General features: G+C 41.4%; 1 long non-coding RNA gene across 1 annotated transcript in view; it reads right to left on the minus strand.

Moving 5' to 3' along the window:
- Window positions 1-228: 228 nt before the first annotated feature.
- The window catches only part of LOC144755083 (uncharacterized), a 70,927-nt gene continuing 58,905 nt past the window's right edge, over window positions 229-12,250 (minus strand). The window contains exon 2 of the long non-coding RNA XR_013594838.1: window positions 229-1,612. This is a non-coding gene — a long non-coding RNA (uncharacterized LOC144755083). The remainder of the gene's footprint in view (window positions 1,613-12,250) is intronic.

Consider the following 12,250-nt stretch of genomic DNA (forward strand, 5'->3'; position numbering starts at 1 on the left):
CCAGCGTGCGCGCCAACCTCCTCGGGTCTAATTGTTATTTTTTATAACTTTACTCCCCTAAATCTCTCTTTTCTTGATAAGTTGTCTTCACCTGCATAGGTGATGACCACTGAACTCCAAGCCTGAGCTTGGTTCTAGAATAGATCAAAGATATTTGTGAGTGCTGTTCAAGTAAACGAATCGGTCTGTTGCAAAAGGTGGAAGCATAAATAAATATGACAAATCATATAATTATCATAACTTTATTCACATAAGTTCAAACCCTGGCAGCAAATGTATTTGTAAGTAAACTTTAAACCAAAAATATCTAGAAATATGTGTTGGTTTAATCTGTACTGTCGAACAAACAGCACCAACGGGTTGAAATAATGCACACATTTAAGTAAATACCCCACAGTCAAATTCGGTGGAATTCCAACAAGATAATAATACAGCACCATAATATTCATTCCTTGTATACTCCTTAGCACATTCCCTTACTTACTTTCTTCCACTTTCACCGGGATGAGCCTCAAATATCAGGATCCATGCAAGGGTGCATTTCCCTTTGTGTACAGGTCTAGCGTCATGAAGTGCCCAATGTCCAAATGTACCAAATAAAATGGCATCTGGTGTCACAATATACTATACATACACAATAAACATCTTTCATGGGATGTGCTCTGTAAAGGGTGCTTTCTTTCATACTAACCCATATGCAGAAGATCACTTGTAACTCCCTAAATGAAATGCACTAAATGAGATGACTCTGAGGTTTTCAGGCATCTCCAGAAATGGTATTTACATGATATGACGTAACTAATATTCTCTATTCTTGATTGACTACTGTGAGTGAACCAATATTTAGCATGTACCTGTGTATCTGAAACATGAACATATTAATAGGCAATCTAACCTCAATTGATTATATATTGGTTAAGAAAGGACGTACCTAAAGCTTTAAGAAAAAGCATCTAAAGTAAACCAATCCAACATGTTAAGATCCAACTAGCAAATATTTAGATGAGTTAAAGAGGCATGAGTTTAGGTTTGTTCTATATATGTCACATTTAAATCCTCATTTAACTACCAAACGGCAATAGAAAATATCCCGCTAACTTACGATGATTCGCTTTCTATATTTCTTTATCCTCAAACTTCCAACAAGATTCCAATATAGTAATGCTACCCATTAGTTTGGCGAAAATTGTCATAATTCTACTTTTGTATCCTAAAATCTCACAGTGTTTCCATCTCAATATCAATTTCTTGGAATCTAGACGGCATTTACTTTGATGCCCAAATCACACCCCATTGCATTGGAATGCATGGTAGAAAGAGCTGCGATGCAACTAAAAAACGATATAGTAGAGGATAAGGAAATTATGTCAATTTTGTCAATGTGATTTATAATTCCCAAAACGTAAATAAATGTTGAGCACAGTTGTTGTGAAGCCAATGGGCAACAACATTCAACAATGCTTTCAGACATTTGTAGCACATTGAGTCCAAGTCTAATTCTTCCATCAGAAGTTAAGAGCAATTGATCTCTTTTGCGACCAAAGAGCCCGAAAACCTGAGACCCCAAGAGACTAAACTGGCAGCAGAGTAGACTTGATCCTTCGATTCCAAACTGCAAGAAACAAGCAAAAAGCAGTGTTGTTACAACTACTCCTTGACTGCAGTTTTACTAATAACTTCAAGACAAATAAGAAATAAATGTACTTTTAGTGGAAAAATATTTAAAGAAAAAATACAGTTTATGTTAAAACAGAAGCACACACTTAAGAATCCTATCCATCCTACACCGCCCTTGAATGAACTACGGGGGGAATTCATGTAAAACCCGCCCTATAAAACCTGACTGTCAGTCAGGAGCAGTAACCCTGCTGCCTCATTCACAATTGTTTGAAACAAAATCAGAAATAGCTGCTTTGGAATTCCGGCATTGCCCTGCAGTTCACTGTGGGGTAAGGACATGCAGCTTCTTTCCACTTGCCTTGGCTTCCCTCCATTTTTCCTCCACAAGTTCCAGCCAGTTAAGAGCAGCTGGCCACTTTTTGACATAAAAACCATTGACAAACAGAAATATCTGCCAAAGAAGCCAGCATTGCCCCTGAGCAAGGGCGTACTGAAGAATCACTATAGCAGCTACATTGGGAATGCTCCTCTGACTGATTACATTGTTCTTTATGTCCCTCATTAATATTGATCTGTGACTGACGGGGCACAAGACAGAAACAGAAGCTAATAAACACTGCAAGAAAGAACATGCAGCTGCAGGGTGCGAGGCTGCCAAATGAGCTAAACATAGAGAAAGAGAGTTCAAGAAAATAGAAATAAAAAAATAGAAATTAAAAAATCGAGCAAGCCAATGGGTCTCACCTTTGAGACCGGTTGGCCGCTGCCAAAAGCTCTTGCTTATGCTGTACAGCATTGACAATGACACTACTTTTTTAAATTTCCCTATCTGAGATAGAATAGTAAATAAAAAATATGAATATTTAAAAGAGCAAAAGTACCTTTATTTGTAAACACTATTGAGTATTGGAGGTCGTTCAGGCATCACAGCAAAGTCAAAATTATGCATGGAAAGTGTTACAACGGGGATTATATTTGAAGTACTGGTTAAAAGCAAAGCAACTAAGAGATTAAAAGGACAATTGGACTGAGATTCTTTTCTTTTAAGAACGACAATGAAAACAGACATCGATACTCAAGTGAGGGTGAGACTAAAATAGGAAATTTGGGTAAAGTAGAATGATAGTTACCCTACAGTAGATGCCAACATCCCAAGGAAATCCAGTTGAAAAATGCCAGAGTTATTTTTCCATTTGCAAAAACTCTCTCTAACAGGTACCGAAGTTGGCAAGGAGTGTGGGTGTAGGACATATTAAGAAATGTTTTAACGATCGAAATGGTAAATGATTGGTTCCTACTTTTTTTATAGAGGCAATTTGAATATTTAACTTAACAAGCTTGTTTTCTCTCCTGAAGAAGAACCACGTGGTTTGAAATAGAGAGTATTACAAATGATTGAACGCTGTGATAAGTGGACAACAGAATACTTTGTGTTGAAATGAGTCAATAATTGTAACAGTAATTAAATAAATAATATCTAGATTTTGTAAATAATATTTTATCATTATTTTTCCAAACTGTGATGTAATAAATACAGAATTTAGGAGGTAGCTTTCATTACAGTTGTATTTAATGTGACAGTGGGCAGGGAGTAAACTGGAGATTTAAGTACAGATTGTTTACCCGATGACCAGAGGTATTACGCCACACACACTATAAAGCTTTTAATAGAGTCACAAGAAACATAATGCTCAGATTTCTAAGCAAGTATGGTAGATATAGTGTCAACTATTGGAACATCAGGGTGCCCTATTATAGATAGGGTGCACTTTTCCTGATTGCGCCACGGCGCACCACTAAGCAGGTGCACCGAGTGCAAACAGGAAAAGTGCACACTATCATGCAGAATGCGCTGCCCTCAGGGCAGCCGCGAACTCACGCTGCCCCCGGGGCATTCAAGAGAAATCCGGAGCGGCTTTTTAAAAGCTGCTCTGTGTTTCTCTATGCAGATAGGAACCTGCCTGCACTTTAAAGAGGGATTTGAGATCCCCTTGCAGGCAGGTGCAGTGAGTGGCTGAACCCACCTGCAAGGGGATGTCTGGGTGGTCTATAGGACCTTCCTTCCCCTCTCCAGAGGGCTGCCTTCAGGGGGCACACTGATAGTACACCACCTATTAGGAGGCACACTGTCAGTGGGCCTCCTGACAGCTTCTTTGCCTCTGCACTCACGTCTATAATATGGCGCGGGCACAGAGGCAAAGGGATTCCGTCATTTGCATGGGGCCTCACCCACTATGCAAATGAGGGAATACCCTCTTGAGAAAGTGCTGCCGCTGTATGTCCACCATTGCTTTCAGTGTTACAGAAGGGGCAGGGGCCACACAAGCATCTGTGGCATTTTCCGTAATATCAACGTGGCCCAGAGGCGCGTAAACGGGTGCACATGCCTGTTACGTCCCTGGGGGACGTTCTGTAATGCAGCCTTTAAGAGTATATCTCTAGAACCCATAGGGTGTATTTGTCTAAACTACAGAAGATGCTCTGCAACACCAATATAAGAGAAAGGGAACAACAACAACAATGCTTCGCTGAGAGAAGTTGAGTGGTGTGACTTTAAGGCTAGGACACAGCTTAATATTTTATTACATCTATGCTGTTGAATTTACAAGGAATAACAAACATTAAGGAGATCATGGAGCGCTCTATTTGCTGTTGGACAGCATGTTGCTGGATGGCGATTTCAATGAATGGTTATGCTTCAGAGTCACCTAGACAGTATTGCTGTTTCTGCGATTGCGGTCACTTGAAGGGATGTATCTTGAAACACGAAGAATTTAGGTGTGAAAGGCTGAGGAAGCAGAATTCAGCACCGGACAAAGGATGTCACACTTGGGCTTCTTCTTCATCTGATAAACCACCATCACAAGTGTTTAGAAAAAAACATGGAGAAGCCTGATGAATTGTCTTTTCCACAATGTTGGTCTGTTAATAGAATGCTGTCTAAGGCTCCCTTCAAAGATGAGGTAGAGCCTTCACCTGCGATATCAGTTCCAGTTTTAATCATTTATATGGAGTCATTTGCAATTGATAGTTGTGTTACAATGCATTAATTCCCCTTTTGTTCACCATTTACCCCTTAGTAGTATTTTTGTCCCTGATTTTTGCTTCTCGCATTTGGAACTTCTACTTGATCCACTTCTGAATATTCTTGCTTGCCTCTTCTTCCCTGTTTCTAAGGGGAGTTTGGTGTCTTATTAATCTTATTAATAACTTGTGCATTAATCTTTATCATGAAACACTTAATATGTTTTCCTCCTAACTGGGAGTCACTTAGTATCATGCATGAAAAGTTATCAATCCCTTCTTAATTGCAGGTTGGCACTGTGGCTACTGGGAGGGGTCACCTTTTCCTCTGGCATTCACGAAGGGAATCTAACACTTATTCAGTGTCCAGTCCTTAACAGATCGTAGAAGCTCCACTGCTGTGCCCTACTGGGAAGACAGAACCTATATAGTCCTAGATGGTGGCATCATTTTCCCATAGTGACACCAGGGGTCAACAAGACAAAGGCTAGACTGTGCAAGAGGTTGTTATTTCCTGGAATGGACTGTGCCATGGAAGAAGCAGTCAATGGAGGCCAGACATGTCAATTCAACAATGCGACCAAACGACCAGCGACAGTCATCACCGAAGACCACTGCACATTCCTGTGGACCAAATTCAGTGCATGATTTTGGCAGCTTCATTGAAGGGAGACAGGCATGTGTCATCATTGACACCCAAACCAAGTTCACCGTGGTTGAGCGAGTAGTAGGGTGACCACCTGCTGTAGAAGCAAAGTCTGGGCAGGAACTGTAAGAATAAGGACAAAGGCACAACATTCAGAAAAGAAATTCAGGACACATCTTTGTAAGTCAAGCAATAATACAACAGTAAGTAAATAGACTGCCAACCACAAATACAAGTTAAAGTAGGTTTATGTTATTTTGTTTGTATAATACTCAGAAGTATTAAGCAAACATTTGTTTGTAAGCAAACTTATCTACAGATTATGAACTAGTAATAAATGCAACATTTGACAACTGACATAAGGGACTGATACCACATGATTCTGCACCCTTATCGTGTATGACAGTACCAGAAACAGTGCTCTGTGGAAAAACATGGCTCACCAGCTTATAGCTTGTAATAGTACAGAGAGAGAAAGAAATGTAGAATAAATGTTTACAGCACACTAAAGGGAGAGAGATAGAAAGAGGGAAAGAGAGAGAGTGTGTGTACTAATGAGTGTTAATGTACTAAAGCCCCTTTGAGTAAGTATAGAACACAATATGTTCATCATGAATAATGTATTTACACTGTCAACTCTAAAATCATGAATGAGAGATAGAAAAGGAGAACAGACACAAATATGAAAAATCACACACATACAATCTTTGATCACGTATAAAGGTTGAGCTAAACAATTCGTTATTCCCACATGCTCTAGACAGTGCACCATTACCCACTGCCTACTTTACCTCAACCAATGGCATAGTTGTTCACCACATACAGCACAGGGCACTACCACTCACAGAACAGTCACCACCACCCACCACACATCTAACTATAACCTGAGAGCCCCGAACATCAGCCTCCAATCGAGCACCACCACCTGCAGCAAAGTGTGTCATCATCCACTGAGTAAGATTTCCCCTCTAATGGCATAGTGCAATAACACATCCTACCTTACAAACACATTGAAGGGAGTTACAATAAGCTATATTTTAGCAAAATGCAATCTTTTAGGGATGTCCATTTTGCGCTCACTTTGGTTCTCCCTTAGTTTAGTGTATTAGATAGTTTAAGCTGCCTCTGCTTGCACACTCACATAAAACACTTTTATTTTTATCCCATTATTTTAGAAGTGTGCTGAACATTTAGCTTTGTTATTTAGTGATTCGTCTCAGGAGTTGGTGTGCACATTTTGTACAAGGATATTTAGAATACATAACAATCAAAAAAGGGGGGAGATGGAGGTACTGGTTAGGTTCACCCTCCAATGTACACGTAGTTCACAAAAAATCTGTAAATGTCAGATCTAAAAAACCTAACCAAAGGAATGGGTATTCCTCTGTATGTGTGAAAAATCAAGACGTGTGTCCAAAGAAAAAAAAATTATTTTCTTGAGTCCCCTCACTCACCCAGGGTTGTCTCTAGGTGGCATGCTTCATCATTGGGGCCATCCCAAACAGCTGCTGCTTGGGGCATGCTACAACTTGTGGAACTACGTAGGAGCACTTTTTTGTGAAGAAATGTGTAGTTCAGTGTTCGTGGAGTGGTGGAAGTTATGTTAAAAATACCGAGCTAGTGAGCTAATATTTTATTCTTGCTCCAGGATTGGCAGAGACCAATCCTGGAATGAATGCACGCTAGATATGGGGTCATCACTAATCCTAGAGATCAGTAATATGTCCCTGTGCTTAGACAGTAAGGATAGGCATGGACTGGAAGATAATTTACCATGGTGGGGTTGTTCATTGCAAACAGCCTGCTAGTAATGCTAATTACGTTGTTTAGTTGTATTTGTATACTTATTGCAACACATATGCTTCATAATAGACTAAGATAGTTTCAATAAAGGTATTGTAGACATTCATAATGTCTTTCTTTAGTTTACTAAGAGCATGCATGAGTGAGAAACGAAAGGTGATGTTCTGTTTTCACAGTTCCCTTGCAGACTAGAGGACCATGTTCTATGTTTGCCAAAATCTCCAGCTACTCTAGTAAGTTTAGGAGTTCAGGTGAGACACTGTGAGCTAGCCAGGAATTGGGCAGACAAGTATTGATGTGGGACAGCTAAACAGTCCCTACATGTCCTGTCAACCCAAGGAACAGTTCTGCTTACCATCAGAATTCCTGCGACAATCTGTGGAAGTCTTTCAATTCCTTTTTGATGAATGGAGATTTATATTAAATGAAAATGTTTTCTGGCCTTACAACACTGGACAGGGTCTTAACTAAAGTTGAACTTCTTATCCAATGTAGCTGAGAAGGCTGTTGAACTGAGAATGGGAGCCTTTTACATGGAAGGGTAGTAGTCTACATGGCTTGTGCAGCACTAAACAAACTAACTCTATAATGATGTGATAGCAAAGTATTACCTAACCACTGACAGGATCCAAGGCTTGGCAGATGCTCACTTTAATTGTACCAAGAGAAGATTAGAGAGCACAGTGAGGGGCACCAAGAGTTTCAAACCACAACTAGTATTTCTCACAGACCTTCTTGGTATCTACATGGTTAGCAGAAGCTTCTTTATATCAAAGTCCATTCCAGAACCCCTTTACCTCTGGCAAATACAGCAAGCTGCAGCTCATGTGATACTGATGCTGAACAAAAAGGTACACAGATTGCTCAGAATGTGGACCATATGCACTAAGAGTTTGTTGATATTTATCCATATCAACACCCATCTATAAATGAATGTATCCATGCACACACCAAGAGCCATTCATTCACCAAAGCACCCACTTGCCTATCCACCTATGTGCCTACCAAGATCCATTTATCAATCCATCTATTCATCTACCCATCCAACAACCAAGATCCAACCACTCACCCAACCATCCACCCTTCTGCATCCATCCATCCACCCATTTAACCATCTACACCTTTTTCCTTCATCTCAGCTTTCTCCACCCATCCACACATTCTTCACTCGTAACTGTGCAACCATTTGCACTGCACAACCTTCTTTCACCACCACACTCTCCACCCATCCATCAACATCCTCTTAATTCATCCCAAACACAATCCCTCTATCCACTATCAACTTCTTCTTCATTCATCTTCACATCCTTCAATCCATCCATCTACACCCTCTTCACTCCTCCAAACACTCTCTATCATCCATCCAGCATCCCATATAATGCAGTCGTCCATTCACCGATCCACTCATCAACATAGCTCTTGTCCAATAGACCATTTGAGGTTTGAGGGTCTTCGAGCATTGTGAAAGATTTTAGAACTTTGTAATAAACAATGGGGCATCTCAGCGCAGACATATGTTTATGTTTAGTTTAATTACAACAAAAAACGTAGATGAGCTCCGCTTGAGGAAAAAATGTTCTATGTAATTCATGCCAAAGCCAGATTTCAGAAGCATAACCTAAATCAGCATATTCATGGGCACACATATAAAATGAATAAGTAATTTGTCAGTGTCAATGCACTGAAGTAAAACAGACTGAAGAGAAAATAGTTTGCTTCTTTGGCAAAGCAAAGCTCATAGAGATGCGGTGGAAATTCTCTCTCATTTTGTAAAAGTGGAAAGTTGGCCAGGACATTTTAATTAACGTCTGTCCTCAGTCAGTAGTACAATTTCTGTTGGAGGGGTCACACATTTCAGAGGTGCTAGCTCTGTTTTCAGGTGTTAAGAGGGTGTCTGCATGCACCTCTTCAGAGGGAGAGATGTGTGTGTGTGTGCACCTTACTGAAGACCACCTACAAAGTCTTGCTTTAGTGGGAGCCACATTGGAGAGAGGCGCAGGCTGGCTCACCCCCTCCTTCCCATTCGCTCTCTTCGGTTGCCTGCAGATACATGAGCCTTGGCAGCAGTTACCACTCTTTAAAGAGCTTTTACCTTGTTTTAATTAATTGGTGGTTTTCAACATTTTGAACTGGTGTAGCACCTAGGCTAGGAATGTACAGCGCCTAGTGTGCATGCATTCAAAATGTTTTAAAAGTGGTATGCACATGTGCGCCTCCCTGGAGCACAGACTCTGGATGGGCTACTCTCAATAGAAAGGACCTTCTAGAAATGGGCTACTTTTCAATACATGGAAAACCAAAGAATCAACACAAATAGCAGGTCTCTGGGAGACAGCAGCAGAGTGTTCGGGTGATCACCGACGTAAGAATGGTGTCCCAACTCACAATTCATGTACTAATCCACCTATACATTCCGTTCAGTGAGTTAAGCACCTGCTTTAGAGATCTGTCTGTAACCTACATGCCAACCATGCCTTAAGTGTATGTATTCTGTGAGCGACGAAAGCTTGTACTTGTCTGTTCTGTTGGATCTGTTCTGCAAGGAATGGAATATTACACTTGCTGCCTTCTGTAAACAAGCATTTGCAATGCAATAGGTCTCGCATTAGGAAAGTGTGAGCTATTGGTATTGTAAAATATATTAATATTAATATTTAAATATGTGTTGGCTTTGAAAATATATAAATTAATAACATCATTATTCACAAAGCCAATAGCTTACACTTTCCTAATGTGAGTCCTATTGGCTATGGCAATGCTTGTTGGTAGCAAGCAAGGACAGTGCTGTTGTGGTGCTGAGTGATGATGTGGTTGGGCTGAGTGATTTGGTGGTGTAGTAGAGTGATGTGGTGGTGTATTAGAATGATGTGGTGGTGGTGTCCCAGAGTGATGAGGTGGTGTCCCAGAGTGATGTGGTGGTGTCCCAGAGTGATGTGGTGGTGTCCCCGAGTGATGTGGTGGTGTCCCTGAGTGATGTGGTGGTGTTCCTGAGTGATGTGGTGGTGTTCCTGAGTGATGTGGCACTTTTTTGCCTTATACTTGAGAAGATCAACGTGAAACTGGTTTGTATGTGTGTGGGGTTGTGTGTGTAGGGGTGGGTTGTGCATGTGTGCGGGGTTGTATGTGTGTGGGGTGTTATGTGTGTGGGGTTGTGTGTGTGTGTGTGGGGGGGGAATTGTGTGTAGGGGGTTGTGTGTGTGTGGGTGTGTCTGTGGGTGTGGGTGTGAGCGGTTGTGTGTGAGGGGGGTTGTGTGTGTGGGGGGTTGTGTGTGGGGGGTTGTGTGTGGGGGGTTGTGTGTGTGGGGGGTTGTGTGTGGGGTGGGTTGTGTGTGTGGGGGGTTGTGTGTGTGGGATAAAAAACCATTGGCAAAGCCAATAAACCTCTAAGTCAGAAATTGGCTTTGCCAAATGCTTTTTTGTTCTGATTTACGACGTCTCTGGTAAGCAACGTTTTACAATCTGCCCGACTCTGAGCTTGACATTCAGGATCATATAATTACATAAAATATCAGGTAGCAGTTTTGTAACTAGAAACTTTAGGAGTTAACACGTTAAAAAGTGGGCCAAAATAGCAAGAAAAAGACAAAATGCCTTAAAAAGCATGTTACTTGCAACTTGTGGTTTGAGTGAACTGTCAGAAATGTAAAATCTTCAAAAGTAAAAGAAGTAAACGAAAAAAAGCAGTCTGACGGACCATCGGTTGTGTATTAAGGACATTAACAGCACAATACAAGATCGCAAAATAAAAATGTAATAAAATATCACTCAGAACCGGTAAAAATAAATTCAAAAGTACTAAGGATCTTGGAGAATCCTGAACTATTTTAGGCCAAAGTTGTGGGGCACGTACATGGGGTCATTCCTAAATGAAAGGTCACTCTTGGTGAGTGCACACCCATCCCTCAAAGGCATTCTAATACTCCGAGGACAGAACTTGAGACGCCCCAGTCTGGAACGGGTTAACACTGGTATGTTCAACACATTTCTGAGCGCTTCCGCTCCGAGTCCTTTGCTCAGAACATCTGTGCATATAGAGTCACCCTTTGGAGCACAGGGGCCTTATGCATAATGCAATCTATGTATACATTCTAAAAAAAAAGGCAGGCGATTCAAACAACCACCAACTTAAAAACGTTGTGAAACAAGTAATTAGCAACATTTTATTGAATAAGCGGGGGAGCAATGAATTTGAACAGAAATGTGTAATCAATTCATTGTACCCGAAATGTGGAAGCAAGGAATTTTACCCGAAATGTGGAAGCAATCCATTTTACCCGAATGAGTTCCGGAAGCAATGTTTCATCAGCAGCGCGGACACTGCATTAACCCCTGTGGCACGAGAGGCAGTGGAGAAAGGGGGCTGCGGGTACAAATCGTGGATAGAAACCTGCTTTGGACGGAACTGAACATGACTGTGCGCCAGTATCCATAAACATAAAACCCCGTCCGCGCACAAGTCAGCAGAACAGACTGTCCCGCATCTGACGGCAAATGAATCAAATCCGGGCGGCGAGGCCGCCTCGCTGGCAGGAGAAGTTTCTGTGGCATATTAAAAGACCAGAGTGCCGCAAATATGTTTGCACTGAAAGCGGGAGGCATGAACCTGAGGCGCGTGCCACACTAGGCATGGCATTGTGCACTTACATGGGGTCCAACCTGCGCTGTGCTACTGGGCACACAGTTTAAATTGAATACACGGCTTTTAAGACATGCCCCACAAAGTCACTGCTATCCGTCAGTCTAGAGCATGTATCTATTATCTATTGCCAGAGCGTGTCACAGATTACTTTGGAACTCCTGTTTCTGTACGGAAAGCAGAAGTCAAAGCAGAATAAAAATGTAATTTTTTTGCGGAAACGGCATTTACGCTTCCATTTTAAAGACGGTGGTCAGGGCAGAAAAACAAGAGAGGAAGGGACAGGACAGAAGATACAGTAAAATACGGGCAGGAAAGAAATGGAGAATTCCAACGGCATTCATGCTTCCATTTTAAAGACGGTGGTCAGGGCCGGAAAACAAGAGAGGAAGCGACGGGACGGATGATACAGTAAAATACGAGCAGGAAAGAAATGGAGCCAAAAAACAAGAGAGGAAGGGACGGGACGGAAGATACAGTAAAATATGAGCAGGAAAGAAATGGAGAATTCCGACGGCATC

The sequence above is a fragment of the Lissotriton helveticus genome, chromosome 5_1 (genome assembly GCF_964261635.1).
Source record: "Lissotriton helveticus chromosome 5_1, aLisHel1.1, whole genome shotgun sequence".
NCBI lineage: Eukaryota > Metazoa > Chordata > Amphibia > Caudata > Salamandridae > Lissotriton > Lissotriton helveticus.